Raw genomic sequence first — 25,373 nt, 5'->3', positions numbered from 1 at the left:
TTTAGGCAATGTCAAAGCAACAAAGGTTCTGACATAAAAAATCCACTGGAGGCAAACCAAAGGTTCTGCTGCCTAATGCTATGAGTCTAAACATGAAGCTGCAGCAGAGGAAACTGCCAACATGCTAGCTGACAGATTTTGTCCAAATTTGCCTGTCCTGGCTCCACAGGCCATACCCCAAAGCATACCTGACAACAGTCCTCTGCCAAGTATCTCTAGAGACCAGGTCATACCTATGCTCTCCAAGGCTAAAATATGGCCTCAGTGGTACCAGATAACATCCCAAGTTGATTACTAAGCAATCTAAAGCAGGACCTAGTGGACCAACTTAGTATCCTCTTTAACCATTGTCCGAGAACTAGCATTGTTCCAGCAGAGTAAAAACAGCAACAGTAATACTCTTGCACAAAGGGTGGCCATCAACCGACCCAGGAAACTATAGACCTATAAGTCTAACTAGTCTCATCTGCATGGCCATAAAAAGAATCATCATGGACCTTAACAAAAAAGGACATTGGCGATCTTCAATCTCTAGACCCAACCCAATTTGTCTTTGTTAAAGGGTAGATTATGCTTATTAAACCTAGAAGACTTCATTGAGAAGTCTAAGACCTACATGAAGATAAGACAGAACATACCACCTATCTTGACCTTGCCAAGGCTTCTGACACAATCACCCACTCAGATATCAATGAGAAACTCTCCCAGTTGGGGATTAACCTTTACATCACTAGATGCATAGCCAGTTGGCTCTTAGACAGAACACATAGGTGACTCAACCTCTACCAGTAGAGCTGTCACCAGTGGCATACCACAAGGATTTGTGCTGGGCCATTTACTGTTCAGAATCTATTACTTGGAAGTCCAGATGTAAGTAGACACTCTTTGGTTTACCAGGTTTGCAGATAGTTGTAAATTGTGTGCAATCACTCATCTAACACAGACAAATGATTGGTGTCAAAGCCATGGTCTACGACTAAATGCAAAAAAGTGCTATTATTATTGCCTATGGGGAAAAAAAAAAGGATTCCTGCTAATTACAGTATTGACAACACCCCCCCCCCAAGCTGCAAAACCAGTGGTGCGAGACCTGGGAACACAGGTAGATAGCAATCTGAACTTTGACTGCCAAGTTTCCACAGTGGTAATGAAAGCCTTTTACATCATGCACCTTTTAAGTAAGGGCATCACATCCAGATCTGAGGATGTTATAAAATCACTGTACTCAGCCATCATCAGACCATTAATAGAGTACATACTCCCTTTTGCATGTACCTCACCAGACACCTGCAGCAGCTTTTGAGATCATAGGAGTTTCACACCAAGAAAATACAGGGCCTCCAAACATTGCCATGACGTATTCGGATAGACTGAAAGCCCTGTAGCTGTAGTCTGTATTGTATAAGCTGCTGAGAGGTGACTGCTGCCTGGTCTATAGGGCAGTCTCTGACACTGGTCTGAAAGAAATGCTGTACATCTGCAATTCTAATGGCACACGGGTCACCCATTCTAGGGATCATAACCTAGACTGTTACATTAACAGAACATACTTGAGATACAGCTATATCTCCCAGGTACTGCCACTCCTCTGGAATACACTTCCAGAGCACATGAAATAGAGTGCAACTTAGACAAATGGATGGGAGACTGCAAATTCACCCTGAGGGTGGCAACTATATCCCTCATGGACAGGGGTAGTCGGTATTGACTATAGACTGATTCTAAGAATTATGTCCACATAGTAAGGACAATTGGGGCTACTTGGGGTGAACATGGTTAGGCTTGTAAATAGGTTCAAAGATTCATAGCTGTTTACTAGGCTAATGACCACAAGGGCCTTTTTAAGCCTAGCTGAGCATCCCAAATCTCTTTCAAGTTTTGATACCCTTGATAAATGTAAGCATAGTCATGGGAGGTGAACCATTTATAGGTTACTTGTTTCCATTAGAGACATCGCTGTGCATTCATTGCAGTATAAAGACTATAGGGCCACTAGCTTAGTAACCTCCTATGAAACTACGAACCTATGTCAAAAATTCTCAAGGGGCATATTACTACAGCTGTTATAGAAGGAGCGTGTAATGCTATGGCAGAAATGGCCATCAATACATTAGCTCACATCACAGATTGTAACACCCTGTTGTAGCCATACTGTACATCCATTTCTCAGTATAGCATGTTAATGACAGCAGCATTGGTATGTCAACTGTTCATAGAGTCATAGCACATTATTAGGCTAATGACCAACATCACATGAAATCCTAGCCATTATTATACCATGTAAAAATGGAAGACAGTAAAATTATTGTGCATATGTGTATATTTGTTGGATTGCATTACATTCTGCCACTGTCCATATGGGACATGTGCACCATACTATAACAGAATTCGCGATCACACATGCAGTGGTCTGGAGATAACTTGCATAGGCTCATGGAAGAACTCTGCTAAATGATGTATGTATGCATATTTGATATGAGGACTTCATCCATTCCTCTGCAGGAAGGATGTCATGTGTCAAACGTGATAGTTGTATGTATAGACATGTAAGGTGCCTACTGTCAGATTAAAACATCTATATGTGTAGGTAAAGTAGCTTGCAAGCGCACTAGTTAATGTTCCTGCCACAGCACAAAATTGTCTTGAGTACTGTCTGACTGCATGTTATACAGGATGACATCATCATTGTATACTACAACAAAATATTCGGAAGCAGGTTTGACATAGCTGTGGATTCACATATCATTCAAAAAATGGTAACCATAGCATTTGCTGAATGCACACACAGTTGACTGCAGGAAGAACAGAGCCCCTACCTACCTATTTACAGAGCACAGTATTTAACACAAGTGCCACAGCACAAGTCTGGCTTTTATAGTGTGAGACAACACTTTATAGCTGATGACATCAATAGAGTCTGGTGAGAAGATGATAATAGCAGTGTCCCACATGCTAATGTAAAATGGTCTCTTGAACGTTAACCAAGTGAACACACATAAAAATACACCAGATGGCTGAAGTGAGAAAAAACTCCTCCCTAAGTACACCAATGAGAGACCTCATTGTTTAATTTTATTTATTTATTTATTTATTTATTTTATTTTATTTTACATTTGTTGACCGGGAGAATCCGACTGGATATATGTCCATTTTCAGCGGAGGCCCGGGGAGAAAAGCTCCACATATAGAGTAAATTACATACAGGATAAAATAGATACATATTAATACATTATTGTAATAACCAACAGAGTTGCAGGGTAGCATTCATAGACAAGACATTATTAGGAAAAGATAGGCACAGGCAAAGAGTAATTTTACTTATACTAGATAGTCTAACTTGACAAGGAGTGAGAATAGTGTTAGGTAGTGTAGAGAAGATTGAAAGACTTATTATGGGGGTAATAGAGAAGATCCAGAGAGTACAACAGGAAGGAGATAGGTTGATAGATGAGAAAAAGAAGTAGGCAAAGTAGGAAGATATTAATCTGGATATGAGCATTGGCAAAGCCAGTGAGACTGGAGATGGTGGGTAAGACTTTTTTTGAATTGGGGTAGGGAGGTAATGGTGGTAATAATAGGTGGGAGGGAGTTCCATATCTTACCAATGGAATTGGCAAATAATGCATCTCCTCCAGAGTTAAAGGATTTGACTGTTTGAATGAGTGTTCTACACGAGGACCGAAGGCTATTTAGATTGGTGTATGGTATGATTAAATTACCCAGTGCTGGGGACTTTTCAGGGTGTTTGAGTATTTTGAATGCCTCAATGAGTTGGTTTAGTTGAAGAAGGTTTGGGAGTTCTAACCAGCCAAGATATTTTAGGTTAATACAATGATGAGTTCTATATGGTTTGCCAGTTGCAAATCTGGCTATATGGTTGTAGGAGCATGATAGTTTATTTAGGTCTGGTTTGTTAAGGTTGGTAAACAATGGAGAGGCATATAGAAGGGTAGAGAGTAAATGCGAGCGAGCAAGGGTTACTTTTGCATTTGGTGTTAGAAAGGATTTGATTCTATATAGTGACCCCAGTTTCTTGTTAACGGTCTTAATGGTTTGATTAATATGGATGTCGAATTTGAGTTTATTATCAATGGTCACTCCTAATAGTTTCGTGTGGGAGTCTGGGGAGATAATTGTCCCATTATTGGATTGTATGGTAAAGGCAGTGTTTGGGAGTTTTTGGGTAGGATGGAAGAGTAATAATTTGGTTTTCTTTGGATTCAGAATTAGTTTCCGTCCAGCTAGCCACTTTTCTATTGCTGAGAAACAGCTTTGGGTGTTAGATAGTAGTTTGTCAAGGGATTTGTCAGAGCATATTAATGTCGAGTCATCGGCATATTGAATACAGGTGGCCTCAGGGATGACTTTATGAAGGTCATTAATAAAGACTGAAAAGAGAAGTGGACCCAGTATGGAACCCTGAGGAACTCCAATGGTATTTGGAAGGAGGTTGGAGAGCTTATTTTGCCAAAGTACTGCTTGCTTCCTACCAGAGAGATAGGCCTGAAACCAGTCTAGAGTTAGGTTATCCAGGTGGAGGTTTCTTAGGGTATCATGGAGTAGTCGGTGGTTTACCATGTCGAAGGCCTTTGATAAGTCTAGAAAGAGTGCTGAAGATATATTTTTGTTATTCCGGTTTTGGTTTATTATATCAGTAAAAGAGAGGAGCGCTGTAGTAGTACTGTGATTGGGTCTAAAGCCATGTTGAGAGTTGGTGAGGAGATTGTTCTGGGTAAGATAGTGAAGGAGTTGTTTGTGTAGGCATTTTTCCATGATTTTGGCTAGTGGTGACATTATGGCTATAGTTTGATAAGTCAGTGGATGTGCCGCCTTTGTGAAGTGGGATTACGTATGATATTTTCCATATTGAGGGAATTGTAGATTCGGAAATGGTACGATTAATAAGTATAGAGATGGGGTAAGCTATGTCCTCTGCAGTTATTTGTAAGTATTCAGCTGGCAGGAGGTCTGCGGAGAGGGTGCTAGGTTTAAGTTTTTGAAGTAAGGATCTAATGGAGGAAGTAGAGACTGGTTGTAGGTGGAAGGTGTGAAGGGTTTTTGGAGTGAGTTCTGTAGTAGTGGAGGCTGTGGTGGATAGTTGGTTAGCTAAGGCTTGGATAGTATCCGTAAAGAAAGTGTTGAAGGTATTGGCTACTTCTTCAGGGTTTTTATCTGCTATTATTTCTGGGGTAGGAGTGGAGGATTTCCCAGGATGGAGAAGGTTATTTAGACCTGCCCAAAATTTTTGAGGGTTGTTTTGGTGCTTATTTTGAAGTTGGTAGTAGTAGTTTCTTTTGTCTATTAGTATGGCTTTTTTTGTCATATTTCTTTGTTGCTGAAATTTAATGCGGTCTGGGGGCGATTTGGTTGTACGCCATTTTTCCCAGGATTTGTTTCTGAGTTTTATTTTAGATTTTGTTTCTTTTGTAAGCCAAGGTGTAATATTTGTTTTAGTTTTGATTAGTCTTTTTGGGGCATGAGTATTAAGTATGGTTAGGAAAGTGGTATTAAATTTAGAAACTGCCTCTTCTAGGGGGAGGTACTTAAGAGTTGCCCAGTTACAGGATCTAAGTTCCATTTTAAACTTTGAGAGGTCAAAATTTTTCTTATTTCTAATTGACTTAAACGTGGGATGTATAGGACTACCTGTTTTATTTTTCCTTATATATGTTATAAGGTGATCGCTGAGTTCATTTGGGAGGGTCCCAGATGTATACATTTGGGGTTGATTGTTTATAAGGATCCAGTCAAGGATACTCTCTTTTTGGTTAGAGTTCCCAACTCTGGTAGCAGAAGTGATGGTCTGAGAGAACCCATGAAGATTTATATGGGTAGGGTAAGTCTCTGAGGAGCATAGGTACCAGTCAATGTTAATATCTCCCAGGATTATAGTTTCCTGTGGGTAGTTATTGGTTAGCCAGTTAAGAATGCTTTCCAATGTGTCAGAGTTTTTCCCCGGGGGGATGTACATTACAATTAGATTAATACTTTTTTTTCTATTAAGCTGTAGTTTTAGAGCAAGTATCTCAGCATTAGAGATTTGGGGTGGTTGAGTAGGGTTAAAACTGACATTTAGATTACTTTTGTAGAGCACTGCAATGCCGCCACCCTTTTTTTTAATACGGTCGGCTCTATGTATATTATAGCCTGGTGGTATAATCTCATTGTCATTGGTCCCTGGTTTTAGCCAAGTTTCTGTTAAACACATAATATCTGGGAGGTGGGTAGCTAGTAGAGCATGCAGGTTGTGTATTTTATTGTTGATGCTTCTAATGTTTAAGTGGCAGATATGGAGGGAGTTAGTATTTCTTGGTGGGCTATTAGAGTTGATTTTTGCTGTGGGGCCAGGGTTCGGGTGGACATCTCCATCTTTAGTGATGCTTTTTCTGAGATATTCCACCAGCCTCATAAGTTTCTGCAACAATTTCTGCCCTTGTTTAGATTTGGGGCGTGTTTGGTCTGGTTTGTAAGGGTAGTAGTAATTAGAATTTGTGGTTTTTCTGTGTAGTTGTTGGGTTGTGTTGTTGGTATTATACAGAGGTAGGGGAGCTTTAGTTTGATATCTGGGGTAATGGAAACCTGAGTAGGGTTGATCTTCATATTTGGTTATAAGGTAAAGTATGGTAATTACTGGTAGTAGAAAGGATATAATTTTTAGTGTTGCCCTTCTTTTTCCCTGTAGGGCGGATGTAGTTTTCTTTGAGCTGGGGTGCATTGCTGTAGGAGGAAAGTAGAAGCCTTTGCTTTTTTTTTTTTTTTTAAAGTTTGAAGGGGAGGAAGGTTTTGGTGTTTGAAAGGGGGTGGGGGGTAACAGGAAGTAAAATTTGGTAGGCTAAGAAGGATAGAGGGGCGTGGCTACTTAGCTATAAATGTAGGACTACTGGGGGCGGGTGGGATTTGGGGGCAGGGCAGGGCGCGGAGCGAGCCCGAGCGCAGCGAGGGCGAGCGGAGCTGGGTTTTTCCAGTTTTCCAGTTCTCTGCAAGCAGCACAGCACAAGTCTGACATGGAGAGTGCCAGACAACATTCTGTAAGTGATGACATCAGCAGTGTCTGGGAGGAGAAGATGGTAAGAGCAGTGTCCTGCATGCTTTTGAAAAATGCTCTGTCTAATGCCAAGCAAGTGTACAAACACACACATGCCAGTTAACTGTAGTGAGAACAGAACCCCTACCTATCTAAATATACTGACTATAGACCTCAGTATTTAATGCAAGTGCCACAGCACAAGTCTTACTTTTGTAAGGCTGAAGGACAGTTTATAGTGGATGACATCATCATTGGATGTTTGAGAGAGGATGTTGGTAGGCCTGAATAAAATAGATGTGTAGGCATGTACAACTGTCAAAATATTGGTACTCCATTTGATTTTAGAGATGACTGCAGGATATACAGTTACTCACTTCTGACTTGACAGACAGACACACACACATACCAGTTGACTGTAATGTGATTAGAACTCATACGTAAGCATACAGTTTAGAGAACACAGTACTTAATGCAAGTGCCATGGCACAAGTCTGACTTTTACAAGGCTGCAGGACAATTTATAGTGGATGGCATTGTCATTGGATGTTTGAGAGAAGATGCTGGGAGGCCTGAATGAAATGGATAGCAAGTTATGTACAACTGTCAAGATATTAAAGAGCTGCATGTTACCAGATTGATGAGTGTGTAAAATGTAGCATTTGCTAATGTGTTTCCAATGTACAGTATACCTTAAGTGCACAGCTTTGCAAACTGTATTCAAACAGCTGTTCACATTACTTTTTAATTTGTTTCTGTAGTGTAGTTGATATACTTGTGAACAAGTATTGAGAAACTAAGTTTCAAGTGCATGGGTGCAGGTAACAGGTGACTACAGTGTAAATATGTGTTCTTTCTTTAAAACATGTCTTCCCTTTGTGTTTTTACAAGTACTTTCATGGGATGAAGACTAAATGAACAGTAAACATAAGTAATATATGCTATTGTGCACTTTCCATAGCACACCACCAAGCAGCTGGTTTGTGTGATCAATGGCAAAGTGTTTGCACATGTGTGATACACATTTATACTGCTTTAAGTGTCTAGCAAATGTGAGCCTCAGTGATAAAATTATTAGAGTTCTGAGTATTGAGTGCATGAAACAGACTGCTATTTAGCTGAGTCTGTCGTGCAGGTGTAAATGCATTGATGGATTTATTTTGGTGCCCAGATGATATACGGTTTGAATCCAGTTGTATATGATAGTATAATGCAATGAAACAATTCTTTATTCTACATTCACAGTGTGTTACCTTTACTCAGCTTGTTTAAGCAGCATTGTGCAGAGGTAATCACACCAAGGAAGAGCTGTTCACCATCGCTTGGCATTGGTGTGTGATGCCAAACTCCGTGCAAACACAGAAGCCAAAAAGTGAAGGGCTCCATTGCTTTTTGTTTTACTTATATGTGTTGTGTGTGATTTTATTTTTTTGACCAGATTAAAGGTGTTAAAATGAGGTGAATAAGAAAGTGGTGATATGGGGGCAAGCAGGGGGAAGAGCAAAGGGAAAGCAATATAGGAATGTGCAAGAGGGAGGTGGGTAAGGACCATAGCTATCCACTCCTTCAACAGTATAAAATAGAAATATGTATAGACAGTTGGCTGAATTTGTACTATTACCTCAACAAAGCGGGGTACCAATAACATGGTCATGTTGTATAGCCAATTGAACCACATCAAGTGTGTCAAAAGGAAATATGTGAAAAGTGGAGAGCTATGTATGAGATGATATTTTTTGTGGGACAGGTGCCCATTTTTTTTACTTCGATTAGAGAAGAATGTTGGTAAAGGGACATAGGTATTTATGGGTTGGGTAAGTAGGGTAGGTGAGGAAGCAGATGAAAACAATCAGGAGAAACAAGATAAGACACAGGGATAGTGAGGGACACAAAAGTTTGGGGTATACCAATATTTGGGGTTAAGGAGGGGACACCAGATATCTAAGACCATCAAACATGGGGACAGTGAGAATCCAGTCCTCATCCACAGGACTGTTGTCATTGTCCCTTTACTCTGCTGGCTGTTGGAGTGCTTGACATCTTCTCCTACAGACCATAATTGAAAGCAGGCTTTCCATCTGGCATAAGCATGCACCAATGGTGCTGTGCATGAAAGAGCTGCTGTCTGTTTTACTTTCTCCATGTTGATTTCTATTTTAATAAATCTGCTTTGTCTGATGTTTTTGTTCCATGTGAGAGCTAGACATCTAAATTATCTAGGCTGCATATTTCATATGTTTTTTCATTGGTTAATTGTCTCTTGAGTCATACTTAAATACGCAGCTAATTTCTGGCCCTTTGTCTTTTGTTGAAAAGATTTCAAGCCTGCATAAACTAAAACACTGCTGGTGAATCCCTGCTAGTAAGGAAAGTAAACCTATATTTTTGTCTGTGACTGATAGAGCTGCTTTTTCTTTTTTACCTACTCCATTTTGTTTTCTGTTTTATGTAATCTGCTTAGCATGGTGCTTTTTTTTCTATGTGAGATGCAGATACATAAATTATCTAGGCTGCAAATTTCACATTTTTTTCATTGGTTAATTGTATCTTGAGTGATACTTCAGTACACAGTGAATTTCTCCTCCTTTGTCTTTTGCTGAAAAGATTTCAACCCTGCATAAACTAATGCACTGCTGGTGATTACCTGCTAATGTTTCCCAGTTACCTTCCCCTTTTTGGATGTGCTTTTTAAACCTGGTGATTTTACGCTGCCCACCCCTACTATAAACTGAGCTTTATAAACTTCTCTCTTTCTATACTGTTGTTGATAATATTGAATTATTTATTTGCCTTTCCTTGTGATTGCATTGAAAAAGTGCATATTGCCTCTCATCGGTTCTTCTGATTTACTTGATCTGAATTCATTTTTTAGCTAGCTTTTGGATAAAGTAGTGTATTCTTACATTATAGCAAGGACTGTTTCTTTACATCAAGAGGTTAGTGATTCTTCCATCTAGTGCACTGGGAGGTAGCCCGGTCTGTTTAGTGGAGGAACACTTGAGATTTATGCACCAAGAAAAAAATATATATTTTGTGTCTCTATTGCACTTTTTTAATTGCATTGTATCTGATCACTACATTTTTTTTACTGTTGTGACTACATATTTTCTGCACTTGTTTTTAACTGTATTTTGAGCTTTGATAGCATAGTCTAGATTCAGACTTGCTGAGTGTAGCCAATTTTGTTACACTCAAGCACTAAACAAGCCATCTTACATTAAGAAAGGCTCTCCTGCACCCTTATGGCAAAAGATTGTGGATCCAGCCTTGTCTGAGCTGGGGATTGCTGGAGGCAGGTTAATTGTGTACTTTCCTATTGGTAGATTATCTTAAAACTGTTTAATTTCACCTGTATTTAAGCCTCGCATTTGGTCATTGTTTTGTATCTCGCAATGGGAATTAGCTGTGCCTTGTATAGATGCAAATGCCTTAAAATAATGTTTCCTTACACAACTGTCAGGGAACCCTCACAAGTTTCTCTGTTGCACTGAAGGCAACTTAGTTGTGCACAGAGCAATGTTTCCACACCTATAATCCACAACCCTCAGTTCAACAACCCTTGATAGTCCTAGCCAAAAACTAGTCTATCTAGCCTACTCCTTTCCCTAATAGCTCATATGGTAAAAATGGTTATAATGGACAGTTTCCCCATTATTTCTCTGGCCAGCCTGATTGACATGGGAATACTGAGGAAATGTAGTAATTGTCTTATGTATACTGACAACCATTTACTCCTAGAGCAAACAAATACCATTTGGGAGAGATGTAAGTACAAAATAAAATTGGAATCACTTCTCTCATGTAACAAAAAACTGGACTGGACTGGACACCAAACAGATTGTCAGTACACACTCTTCACCTCTCACACAAAGGAAAGACATGACACATAGACTCACATGCACGGAGGTACTCACTAGAAGTCTACCAAATGTTCAGAAACCTCCCAAATGTAAACAAAGTGCACACACTGTTACGCAAATAGAAACCACTACACATAATAACACATACAAATGTGTCTCAGTAAATAAGCCCCTAAGGTAAATCACCTCTAAACCAAATGTCCTGGTCATAGGCAACTCCATAGCGAGCGACACAGATGTTCCCCTTACCAGGATGGACAAGGAGAAGCTCATGGTCAGCTGTCTGTCAGATACCAGGATCCATCAGATCTTGCATGCAGTCAAGTCACTTAACAACAAGTACCATTATGACTCACTCATAGTTCTTGTTGGGGTGAATGACTTGAGAAGTACCTCTGTGGACTATATGAAGAGATACATAACTGAACTCTCAGACTATGTGTCCCAGGCAGGTATGCCCATAGCCCTAAGCAGCATTCTACCTTCTCTCAGGATGATGCCACAGTATAAACAAAAAAATAATCAACTTCAACAACTGGCGTAGCTGCTGGTGTCAGTCCAGGGGGGATCCAGTGTCTGTCAGCCTGGGATGACATGGTCAACAGACCACACTTCTTTGCCAGAGATGGCCTGCACGTGTCTCTTCTAGGCTTTCGGATACTAGTAAAGACGCTTGCCTCCCCCATACTGCATTTTTTAGGCAATGTCAAAACAAGGAAATTTCCAATGTAATAAAATCCACCCAAGGCAAACTCAAGATTCTGCTGCTTAAGACTAGAAGTCTAAATATAAAGCTGCACTCCCTGGAAGCACTCCTCACTTTGGAAGATGCTGACATCTATGCAGTCACTGAGACATGGTTCAAAGCTATGGAAAGCACCCCGGCCGTGCAAGGCTACAATGCTTTCCACACAGAGCTTAAAATGAGCATGAAAGATCCAAAGGTGGAGGGGTATTCATCTTCATTAAAGCCAAGTACACCTTGAGAATGGTAAAACAGTATTACTGTCTCAAACTACTCCATGTCCAATTAACTCATTGCTAGCTATAGGTCCCTCACCATGAACCAAGGAAAGTACACCACCTACCTGAACTTACTGGAATCACTCTCCATACAGCCCAATACCTTAGTCATCGGTGATATAAACTATTCTTTCATCAAGTGAGGGACATATACGAGTGCAAACATGCTTGCCTAGAGGTTCCGTGACTTTGTTAATTCTAATGCTGTGGAACAGATAGTCTGCATCCCCCACAAGGGGATCAACTGTCCTAGACATAGTACTCACCAACATGGGGAGTCACTGCACTCCCTCCTGTGTGATGTTTTCCATGGTAAGGTCAGACCATATTTTGTTCGAAGTACCATGTTTTGTTCAAAGTAACTATTGGACCTGACACCCCCCCCCCCCGAACAAAAAAAAAATGAAAAACTTTTCCAAGCTAACTTCAGACTACTAAGTGATAGTATAAACAGAGTTATGTCCCCCACACTCACAGACAACAAAAACTGCTATGCAGAGTTGTACTCAGATGCCCTGTACAAACACTTAAGCAGCTATGTAGACTCGGCTGTACCTGACCGGATCAAAACCAGGTCCTCCCGAAAAAACAAGCCACCCTGGTGGACCTAAAGTATAAACAGATTATATAACAAAAGGAAGAAAGTGATGTCTAAGAATAAGAGGGGTACTGACTAAGCAGTGGAAGAATTCCCTCCTCAACTTCAACAAGCAACTCAGAAATCTTGTGAACTCCTGTAAAGCTAAGTATGAAGCTAATATAGCATCCCTAGCTAAGGACAATCATAAGCATTCTTTAATTATGTCCAAAACCTAAAAGGGAATACCTAGCTTTGTGCAGAACTGGTAATAGATAGTACCACTCATATTACACTAGAGGAACTCAACAACCTGCTAGCTGACAGATTTGATGCAAACTTTACCCCCCCCCCCCGGCCCCATTGGTCATACCCCAAAGCATACCTGACACCAGTCCTCTCCCTAGTATCTCTAGAGATCAGGTCTTATAAGCCCTCTCCAAAGCCAAAAACACAGCCTCAGTGGGACCAAATAACATCACAGGATGCTTATTAAGCAATCTAAATAAGGATCTAGCAGACCCACTTAATGCTTTCTTTAACCATAGCCTGAGAACTGACTTTTGTTCCAGTAGAGTGATGAACAGCAACAGTAATCCCCTTGCACAAAGGGGGGGGGCATCAACAGACCCTGGGAACTATAGACCCATAAGTCTAACCAGTCTCAGCTGCAAGGTCATGAAAAGAATCACCATGGACCTTATCAACAAGCATATAGGTGAACTTCAAACTCTAGACCTAACCCAATTTGGCTTTGCTAAGGGTGCATCATGCTTATTAAACCTGGTTGACTTCTTCAAGCAAGGTAAGACAATGCATACCACCTTTTTTGACCTGACTAAGGCTTTGACACAATCCCCCACTCAGGTATCATTGAAAAACTCTCTGAGTTAGGGATTTGGGAACCGAATGGAGAGATGATAAGGCAGCAAGCAAAGGAGAGTAGTATTGCTGAAAGTGAATTCCTCCTCAAGTCTTGAGGAGTACCTTCACGAGATGGACCCAGTTTTTTTCACAAAATCTCACCAAGACACCACTGATATATAGACTGTATTTATATAGCATATATCATGGACAGAAGCAGGTTAAAATTAAAAAAGATAGCTGGGTGTAGAAGACCCAGAATAAAAAGTATCCAGTCCTAGTAGGCAAATTGGTGCCAGGACTAGAAAAAAATGACAGTGTAGGAATGTCAAAATACGGAAACATTCTACAATGGGGCCAGACCAGGCCCAGGGGGAGGATGGCCACCCTGTTGTAGAAGGAAATAAGAGTCCACAAAAATCACAAAAACTAATAGGCCAAAGAAGAGCCATAAAGGTGACAGAGTGGACTATTGAGAATAAGAAAGAAATTATGTACCGGGATAAGCTGAAAGACACAACAACACCAACAACAACTCTTATGCAAAAAGTCCAGAACAAGATATACAAAAAGATTAAGAGAGAAATTATAGAAAAGAAAAATGCTTCCACAAGAAAAACTGTCAGAAGTGTCAAATAAAAAATGTATGTTCATTAATACAATAGATTTGTGAAAAACAGCATGTAGACCAATAAACTTTTATCTGTTTGGGGAAAAAAAGCATCTGAGGAAGTGCGAAAATATATACAACAAAACCTAGAGATTTTTTGAAAAGTATAAAAAAGAAATATGGATATGGGAATGAAAGAGATTTGATATGGTGCAATATTTATGCAAAGGCAAAAGCCCCATAAATCAATATAAAGAAGGCAGCCCTAAACATATTTGAAGAGAAATACAGGCAAAGGCATCCAGATGTGGAAACTTTGACAATAAAAAATAATGTCACAAAGAGGGAATGTAGAAAAGAAGATGAGTAAAGTAGAAGTTAAAAAAATAGAACTTGAAGTTATGGAGTGCCTGCGAAGTGAAGGATTTGATATAGAAGGTCTAAACAGATTACATCACAGTATGATGAGACAAGTCCCCAAAGGAGGGAGAAACAGGAAGATCAGGATACATCTGAAGAAGAAAACTGGACATGGGAAAGAAAAAGAGATTTAATATGGTATAATATTTATGCAAAGGAGAAATCAAAACTAATCTAAAAGAAATCCAGACATGGAAAACTTTACAATACAAAAAAATATGAAGACAAAGAGGAAAATTAGAAAAGGAGATTAGTAATGGAGAAGTTAAAGAAATAGAAACTGAGGTTATGGAGTACCTGCAAAGTGAAGGATTCAGTGTAGATAATCTAATTGAGAAAGCAACACAACAGGATAGAGCAATGGACCTCCAAATTAAGGGGAAACCAGTGGAACAGGAATCAGTTGGTCAGGTGCCATATGAAGATATTTTGGAGCCTTCCACAGTAAACCAGTATAAATGTTCACTTGAAGTTGGACAGCCAAGGAAAGAACAGGAGGCTGTGGAAACTCTGATGCAGTCATTGTTGAGGAGTGATAGGCCAGTGAGTTCTCATATGACAAAGCAACGGATGGCGCAGGGTGAATGTGCCACAAGAAGATGTTATAGAACTTTCTATAGAATGCCCGGAGGAAGTGGAAAACAAAAAAGTGCCCTTAGTTTAGAAGAAAATGAGCTAAGAGAAGAGATGCTTGATTTAATAGAGATAGATCGACATATTAAGATCAAATGAAAGAAATAGACTGCAGAAGGTCAATAAAACCCAAAAAGTCAGAAGTTTGTTAAAACAAATGAATACAGAAATTAGGACTGTTCATAGAGATCCATGAGATATAACAGAAGTAAACAGGACATATTATTGTGCATCTAAATTAATAAATGCTAAAGTTCTACCACAAAAACACAGGGTTATAAGGGAAAGGAAGGAGAGAAATCGAATACTATTAAGGAAGTATCAAACAGAGAAAACTATAAAGCAATTAACACAAGAAGTGTCACTGTTAGAAGACTATAGACAAGGGAACAGATCAACAAAAATACTTAGAAAGATAGATGTGATAAAAGCAATGCACAGTATTAGAACAGATCAGGATCTATCGTGCACTATCACAAATAACAAACAAAATCTCAGTACAGGTGGAAACACCTAGAAGATACATAGATAAATATAAAGGAAAAGTATAAAATAAGCAATGTATTGATGGACCCAAAAAGTTCTATAGAAAACTGGGAAACAAGGCAAAAGGAATTGAAAGACCATCAAAAAAAGAAGAGAATAGATACATTTTGGAGAAATATTTATGAAGATCCTGTGGAACATAACAAAGATGCTAAATGGATAGAAGAAGTAAAAGAAAGAAAGAATAAGAAGTTTAAAGATACATGATATGAAATGGGATGAAGTAACAGCCAAAGAGATTGAAACAAAGTCAAGAAAAGCGTCTAATTGGAAAACCCATTCCCAGATTCAGTACCTAACTTTTAGTTAAAAGTATTAACATCTTTGCACAAAGATGTAATCATTAGTAAGAACTGTTTATATGCACACCCCGAACAAACACCAACCTGGCTAACAACAGAAAAAACAATGCTCCTACTTAAGAGTGAACCTGCAAGCTACACTAAAAATTATAGACCAATAACTTACCTTCCAATGACATATAAGCTATACACTGAACCTGATGCCAGCAGAGTTTATATCATTTAGAAGAAAACTCAATTATGGCAATACAAGAAATGGGCAATAAAAGAAAGTCATGTGGAACAAAGGATCATTTGATGTTAAATAAAGTCATAGTGGAGGACTGTAAAAAGGGGGAGAATGTAAGTATAGCATAGACTGACTACAAAAAAGCATTTGATAGTATTCCACATTCACGGATAAAAGAGTGCTTAAAAATGTATAAGATACACCCTACACTGATCAACTTCATTACAGTGACCATGAAACAGTGGCAGACCACTTTGCAATTAAGCCATGATAAAGGACAAATTATTATTCCAGGGTTAGCAATTGAAAAAGGGGGTATTCCAGGGTGAGCCTTTGTCACCACTGCTATGCTGTCTTCCCCTTAACCCATTAAGCTGTCTACTTAACAGCTTAGGCCATGGCTATAATTTGGTTCCTAGAAAACAACAAAGTGTAAAGACTTCTCATGTCCTCTTTATCAATGATTTAAAACTGTATAGCTCATCAGATGAGGAACTGAAAGCACAACTGCAAGTTGTCAAAACTTTTTCATATGATACAAGAATGTCATTTGGTCTTAATACCTGTGTGAAAGCAACCTTTAAAGCAGGAAAACTGCAGTACCAAGAAAACTTCAGTTTGGAACAGGAATTTGATATAAAAGAACTAGAGCAAGAGAGAGTGTATAAATATTTGGGAACTGATGAAGGGTCAACAATAAAACATGAAAAATTGTGAATAAAACTTAGTAAGGAATACTTTAGAAGGCTTAAATTAATTCTGAAAACAGCGCTGAGATCAAGGAACAAAATTAAAGCTTTAAACCAATTTGCTCTCCCTGTCCTAACTTACAGTTTTGGAATACCGAGATTATATATTCCCCATTCTGAAGGAGGGATGGGCCTCCTTGAAATTGATTACATGTATAGATCTACAATCGTGGGACTGCACACATCTGCTAACCTCACAAGACCAAAATGCAGTGAAAGTTTAGAAACATGAGGAGAATAAATCTAAGATGACTTCTCTGCTTAATTTAGCAGAAGCATATCGGCATCAAGCAGCAATGGAAATCAAACCAAAAGTAGATAAAAATCAGGCAGCAACTGAATGGGCCAAAAAACAAAAGAAAGAATATAAGGAGAAGGACCAGATAAGAAGGCAAGAAATGTGGAAAATGCATAAATATAGTTACAAGTATAGAAAACTTCTGGAAGAACCTCATGTTGAGAAAACAACAAACAACCAAAAACAACAGGTTCTACCACTTAGACAAAGCCGGAATTACAAAAAGAAGTCCAAACAAAAGTATAAGTAATTACTAGCACCACAATGTTCAAGGCAGTTAAATATTTTTATTACACAATGTTGCATTGTCTAATAAATATATTTAACTGCCTTGAACATCGTGGTGCCGGTAATTACTTATACTTTTGTTTAGAACCTCATGTCGATCAGGATCAAATGCAGGAATGGTTAAGGAGAGGCAAATTCAAACCAAGAGATGAAAGCTTAATATTGGTGGCCCAAGATAGTCGGCTTCATACATTTTGCTTTACATAGTCCATTGAACATATGGGAGAAACAGACAAATGTATGTTTTGTAAAACAGAATTGTAAATAGTTGCACACCTTGTTGCTGGTTGTGACATACTAATGGCAGTAGGACTGTATACTGAGAGGCATAATAATGTGGCAAGATTTCTGCACTGGGGATTGTGCAAACATTATGGTATTGAAGTGGTTGAAAAACACTAGAAATATGAGCCACAAAGCATCATAGAAAATGATGAAGTCTACATCACATGGGGTCACCCATTACCAACAGTTCAAAAGATAGATGCTAGAAAACTGAATATAGTGGTCAATGAAAAGAAGCATTGATCACTGAAATTGCCACACTGAGTGACTACAGTGTCTTGCATACAAGAGACACAAAGTCATAAAATATCAGGATTTGCAGGCCGATATGAGATCAATATGGAAGAAAGATACCCAGACAGTTCCAATAGTAGTAGGAGCAATTGGTCTTATAAAAAAGCATCTACAATTGTATTTAATATGTTACCTATACATGTAACCCGGTAAGAATTGCAGAAGGAGTCATTACTGGACACACTGCGGGTGCTGCATAAAGCACATAAAGCATATAGCTGACATCAAAGAGTGAAACAATACTAATTTCATCAACTTTAATCATACTTTGACTTAGGAATGGGGTCCATTCCCATCATGGTATTAGAAACCCAAAAGACTTGGAGAAATTAAAAAATTAGGGATTGACCCTTACATTGCCAGGTGGATAGCCAACAGAACACATACTGTCAAAGTTGGTGACTCCACCTCTACCAGAAGACCTGTCACCAGTGGTGTACTACAAGGTTTTGTGCTGGGTCCTTTATTGTTTGGAATCTACTTCTCTGAAGTTCAGGCTAAGTTAGACGGCCTTTGGCTTATCAAGGTCTCTGATGGTTGCAAACTTGGTGCAGTCATTTAGTCCCCAGTGATGTTAACATATTACAGGAAAGGCTAACCCAGACAAATGACTGGTGCCAAAGCCACATTCTAAAACTAAACACAAAAAAGTGCATTATTATTCCCTTTGGGAAAGTAGAATTCCCCAACTAAAATATTGACAACATCCCCTAAACTCAAACCAAGTGGTGCAAGACCTAGGAACACAATCTGAACTTCGACCACCAAGTTTCCTCTGTAGTAAGAAAAGCATTCTACGTCATGCATCTCATAAGTAAAAGCATTGCATTCAAGTCTAAGGATGTAATAGCCCCACTGTACTCAACCCCCATCAGGCCACTAATAGAGTATAATGCTTCCATTTGCATGTACCTCAACAGATACCTGCAGCAGACAGAGAGACCACAGAGGTTCTTCACCAAGAAAATACAGGGCCTCCAATTCATGATGTACATGGATAGACTAAAAGCCTTGTCACTATACTCTGTATTGTATAGGCTGATGAGTAGTAGACTTGCACCCTGATGGATACACTTCACAAACACAAATAAAATAGCACAAGAGTCACAAGAGTCACTCGCTCTAGGGATCTTGACCTAGCCTGTGACATTAACAGAACATGCTGGAGAGACAAATACGTCTCCCAGAGACTGCCACTCCTCTGGGACAAACTTGCAATTCACGTGAAGCAGAGTCCTCACTGACCCTATTCAAGTGCAACCTGGACAAATGGATGGGATACCACAAATTCATGTCAGGAGTGGCACCTGTGCACCTCATAGACAGATGCGTCGATGTTGACCATTGACTAGCTCTGAAAAATACATTAATTTCATAAGGACAGATGGGGCAACTTGGGATTAACATGGCTAGGCTTATAAGGGCTCTGGGCCACTAGCCTAGTAATCTCCTGTGAACCTATGAACCAATAAACAACCCAATGTGTCAACCCTGGCATCTCCTGGGGGGAGGGGTAAAAAATCACTACCTCCACCACTACTCCCAGAAAGTGCCACAGCACCAACTGCTGGGGTACTGTTGCCTGATGTGGAGGTGCCAGATAATGCAGGGGCAGCAGAGGCAGTACTGCCAGGTTGGGTCCCAGATGAGCTAGGAGTTGGTGTAGGAGCCAGTGGAGCAGGGGCAGGTCTACCTCCCTGTGCTGTAAATCATTTTGTGATTTGTCAGAGATGGATGACATGGAAATGTTTTGATAACACATAGAAAGAGAAGAAAGATAAAGGTTGGGTTGAGAGAAAAAAATAGATAAAATTAGTAGCATCATATGTGAGAAACAATGCATTTGTAAACCTAAAAAGAACTGCTCATGTAGTGTTCCCTCTAGTATACAATGATCTTCCTGGAATGAGTGGAAGTCTGTCACAGTAAAGGATGAAAGTGCTTAACCAATTTAATTTCAGTCTAAAGTCTACTTTTGTTCCTTTGTTTTCTACTACTACAACTTTGGAAGTTTTTTTTAATGTGTTTGTCGGGATTCACTTTTGTGAGCAGTTTTGCGTTTGAGCTTTAAGAGTTCATTGCTTATTCCAAGAAGATCATTGTATACTAGAGGGAGTACTATGTGAACAGTTCTTTTTAGGTTTACAAGTGATTTCTGGTGCTGCATGGTAACACACCAACTTTAGTGTTGGTTCTTAGTTACAAACAATGCATTATCACAATAATACAATATTTTATCTGGACTTTTACATTTCCATATAACAACTGCAAACTATAAGTAAGGATTGCTCAAAGTAATCCTTGCAATGTGTGCATATATTGCTCATATGCCTGGTCCAGTTATACAGATTAAGTTAACAGCAAGGCATTTATGCCGCTTGTTTTGAAATTAAATTATGTAAAATATTTTTAAACAATTTTAATATATATTTGTTAATTGTGGTATTTGAACCCACAACATCTAACTACAGTATTATACTTAACTCTTACAGCTGGCTTGTGCTACATACTGAAGCATACATGCTTGCTTTTACAGTTAGGATATGCATGCTTACTTTGTTACAACTGTATAGAAAATAAATAATTTAGCTAAAATAATAGTTTTGTTATGCTGCATACATACCCCTTGCTTCCCTCACCCTCTCTAGATGCTCAGCATGGGCATCTGTATTCACCATAATCTGTGCACTGGTTGTGGAATAAAGAGAAGAGAACAAGAGAAGAGCATTATGCATATCAGTCTTGCCTATATGCAGCTTTCTATCTACTATGAATTCTCTTTATCAGTATACTTACACAACTGTGGGATGCTACCAGTCCTGTACTCATCCAGCCACTGGTTGAGTGTATCATTCTTGTACCTGTTCAGGTCATTAAAGTAATGCCTACACTGTTCTCCAGTGTGCGGAATGCCAGTTGCACTGGAGATAACTTTGACCAGACTATTCCAAGCCTAAGACAAGGAGACCAATGAAGATTCTGGACTCTACAATACCACCCTATGTGCCTTAAATTGGGCACCTTCCCTTCTACCACCAGACATGTCCAACCAGAGAAAACATATATAGTTAAGAATGATTTCCTGCCAATGTCTGTTATAGGATTTACTCGTAGAGTGCAAACCAGAACAATGATGCCAATTGTGTTTGCGTGGAGATCAACAGTGCCAAACAAAGAGGAAAGCAGTTTTTGAAACTGGGAGGTTAATCTGACACTTGGCATTAGTTTGGAGGGTTGTTGGCTTCTAAAACTGATAGGTGATTTAACTTTGCAGACATGTACTGGAGGCATAAATTTTATGTCCTGACATTTTTTTGCGGCTTGACACACTGATAAAATTAATTTTTACAATATGGGATTCAAACATATGCATAAGGGACAAAACATTTTCTTCCACACTGGTGATATTTCATCTTTGCCACAGAAGAAGTGCTTCTCAGACATGCTCACAGGAATAGCTAAAAAAAAGTTGGATATTTTCATATGCATTATTAACGTCTGTGTGTTAACTGCTGAGCAGTGCCTTTTAGCAGGTTTGCGAAGTGCCCAACATACTTGATACTGTATAATGTATCCATTTTGAAATTGTCTACTCTCTGCAGGTGTTCTAGACCTGCAGGTATTGGGAAAGGTTGCTAACTGCCATGCAAAGCTGCTTTGCAGGTCTGCATGATGGAAAACAAAAGATGCAACAATATATCCTTTTTGAAATTGAGAATATCTGCATTCAATCTGCAAGCCTTCTGTCTTCTTTGTCTGTGGACCATTAGTGCAAGTTTGCATGATGGTAAGTGATACACAAATGTGAGAAGCAAAGATAAATGTGTTTTATCTATGTGAGCGTGTTTCTTAGGTTTCATCCTTAAAAGACAAATGTGGGACTTAAACCACGATTTACAGATAGAATATACTGTGTGCATTACAGTGTTTAGCACACACATGATTCTCAGGTGTAGTGTATGTATTGGTTATCATCAAAGTAAATAATATGACATTTATTGTATTAACTTGTTTCTCATGTTTGCGCTAAACCGTGCGCCTTGCAAATATTGTTATTAAAAAAAAATCTATAAACCAAACAATAGAACAAAATAAATGTTAGTACACCTGAAAGAGTTTTACACAAGTCTGGATTTGAACTCTCACACCAATGAACCTAGAAAATACAGTAAGGGTGTCTTATTTCTCTTTGCCACAGAAACAGTTTTGCAGCAGGAATGAAAATTATTGTGCATACAAGAAAGTCCCAAATCATCCACAGTATTAACAGGACATATGGCACTTGTTTGTACATGTGTTAATTTCAGGTGTAGCAATGAGTGATCACATAACCATTTATGACAATTGTTTGCAGAAATGCAGCTCTGTGTTATCTTCCATTTAAAACCTTGATAGAATTACTTCTGCACTTTGTGCATGTATCCTGGCTGACACACCCACTGCAGGTAAAGGAGGTTGAATTGTTGTATATTCCTTTCCTTCTTCCTCCCAATCCATTACCAGCAAACACTGAGGCACTGCCTACACTATGTTTACATCTGTGGCGCAAAACCAACATTTTGGATTCAGCATTTCTAATGAGTTCACACCTCATTTACATCTTTACTGTGCTTACTGGAATGATTTTACACCATAACAAGGTAACCATGTACAAGGGAACTTGAAGGTTAGAGGACTTGTTTATTTGTAGAACATAGAGGATTGATGTTCCTTTAGATTTATCTGCATAGAAGGCTTCTGATGTTGCTAAAGTATGCTCGTAAATTTTCAGGTCCGAGCTAGATTTTTTTTCACGTTATGAAGAGAACTGTTATTTATATGCATTAGGGGATTAAACTGTTACCTGTATGCACCTTTTATACTTCACACTTAGCAAAGGCATTTTTGCCATGCATTGACTTTCACAGATATACAGCCTTGTTAACTGTCATTACAAGTGTTATTGTTAAAACTGGTTACCTTACACTCATTTTTATCTTATTCCATGCCAATGTCAAGTACTATATGAAACAGTGATGTAATGCTTCTATGATGGCCCATAGACGCCACTGGTCACAGTGAGAGGAGCTTAGCAATCATATACAATTTACTTTTGAGTTGTACATGTGTACACATTTTGTGAGAATTATGTGGGAAGCATTCATAACAGGTGAATTATGTGCTACTCCTTGGATTCTACAAACTGTCATTTTCCTGTTGTTTATAGAATGGGTAAACCAAGTACTATTTGTGTGTTACAACATCACCAGTTGGGTTTCAAGAGTTTTGCTCTTAGAATTGTGTAGTCATCCTGGTATTTCCATGTGTGTATGGGGAACATTGTATGTAATCAGTGGTATGTTGTGTCACACCATTCAGGAATGTATTTAGGATCCTGGATGCTGATGCCTGTGATAAACCTAGCATAAGCCCTGTTGGTCTCTGACAGGTTCCTATAGGTAAAACTCTAAGTCCTACATTAACCTTAGTCTCCACAGGTATTGGCTCCCCTCGGTTTGTCCTTGCTCTCAGTTGAGTACAACAGAGGTTGCAGAGCTCCTGTAATGCATCCATATCCACCTTGTAGCACTCTATAATTTCCACATCAGGCAGAATGTGGTAAGTTAAGATAGCTCTAAATACCCTTTTCCTTATTGGCTGGAGTCAGTTTGCAACAGCAGCAGCATAGACTTGTGCCTGTTCCGTATACATATGTATAACACCAACTGTAGCTGCTAACATAGTTTCCATGTAGAGTACCTTCTGTGGCTGTATTCCAATAGATTTTGAAATTTGCAGGAGATACCTACATTGAGTCTACACAATTACTTTATAGCTTATTGAATAGCTCTTTCATCTTGATTTGGTAGACTAGCATACAATTCAGCTGCTTATGCTGTAATTAGCATGCCACAATGTTTACCATGTTTGAGCTGCTCTACACACCATGAAGAGTCACTTACTGAATACAAACTAGTGTGCTCCAGAGTGCACATTATGGCGAGATGTGGACATGGTTTTAGCAGACTATGTAGGCTTATTGAATCTTCACTAACAGTTTCCTGAAGACATATAGGTTCATAGGTAAGTGCTAGGCTAGCTGTCCTTGCAGACTAGTTTAAGCCTAGCCAATTTCCCTTTTTGTACTCATATTAACCTATTCTATGTACTAAGGGATACATTACATAATATGATAAAGACAATAATCAAAAAAGAATTTGCTTGGCTTTGAAAGAAATGAGCAAATATAGCTCATTTATAAACAGGGAGAAATGAGAATATTAGCAAGTGGAGGCCTTTACTGCTAAATAACACAGATTGTCATATATTTATGAAAATAGTACAGAAAAGATGGATAAAGGGATATATGAACAGATGGGAAACAAGCGCAACTTGGATCTGTGGATAGGAAACAGAAATTTAACCCCAAGACTGCCCCCTGTAATACTAATGGACAGAAGCAGCTGCTAAATGTTTTATTCCCTGTGTGGGTCCCCTCAGATTATCTGTAGTATAATCCCAGTAATTCTCATTGGGAGTAATATGTACTTATTGAACATGGGATGGTTAAGGCCAATCACTAACCAAATGGGATAGAGTAATTCAAGCACAAAAGAGAAATTGGCTAGGCTTGAAATGGCCCACAATGGCAGCTAGCCTAGTACTTACCAATGAACCTATAAACCTATGAACAAGGTACAGATATGGTAATTTTATTCGGATAAGTAATCAGTTCTATAGTTAGAGAAAAAGACACATGTAAAGTTATAGTTTGTAAGGTGGAAAAGCTTACAGTAACATTAATAATGGCATACTGTTGGATATTCTAAAATAATATAATTGTCATGATAATTTAAAGTGTTAAGATTTGTTACCCTACTGTTAGATGAAGTTTCAGTCCTTGAGCATCAGTCAGTCACCCGAGGCTTAATTCCCTAACATTCTTATTGGCTCCATAGAAAATAATTGCTTGTAGAATGTGTTGACAGAATTATTTTTATTGGAGAGATTTTTCCCTTCTTCAAGTTGGTGTGATCACAGAGTTTAAATATAGATGCTCATGAGGCATAGTGCCTTGGCATTTTGTGGGTGCAAGACGACTTGCCCCCTACAAATAACAAATGTTGTTTGTTTTCTTTCTGGGCTTAGAGTTAAGGCATTTCAGTTGTTGGGGAGTTTAATATCTGACCACTTGTAGTGAAATTATTACAAGTTTTAACCTCCGACTACACATAGTGGAGGCGCTGAGATCTGTATATGAGAATACATATAATAGAGTAATGTTAATAATTGGATTTGTAAGTAATTTAAGGTGTAAAGGAGTGTGAAGCAGGTTTGTCTGCTGAGCAGTATATGATTTACATTAGTAATAACCGAAGCTGCTGAAAAATG

Source organism: Protopterus annectens, chromosome 11.part0, assembly GCF_019279795.1.
Source record: "Protopterus annectens isolate FY-2018-M chromosome 11.part0, PAN1.0, whole genome shotgun sequence".
Taxonomy (NCBI): Eukaryota; Metazoa; Chordata; order Ceratodontiformes; family Protopteridae; genus Protopterus; species Protopterus annectens.
This window is presented reverse-complemented; position numbering follows the sequence as displayed.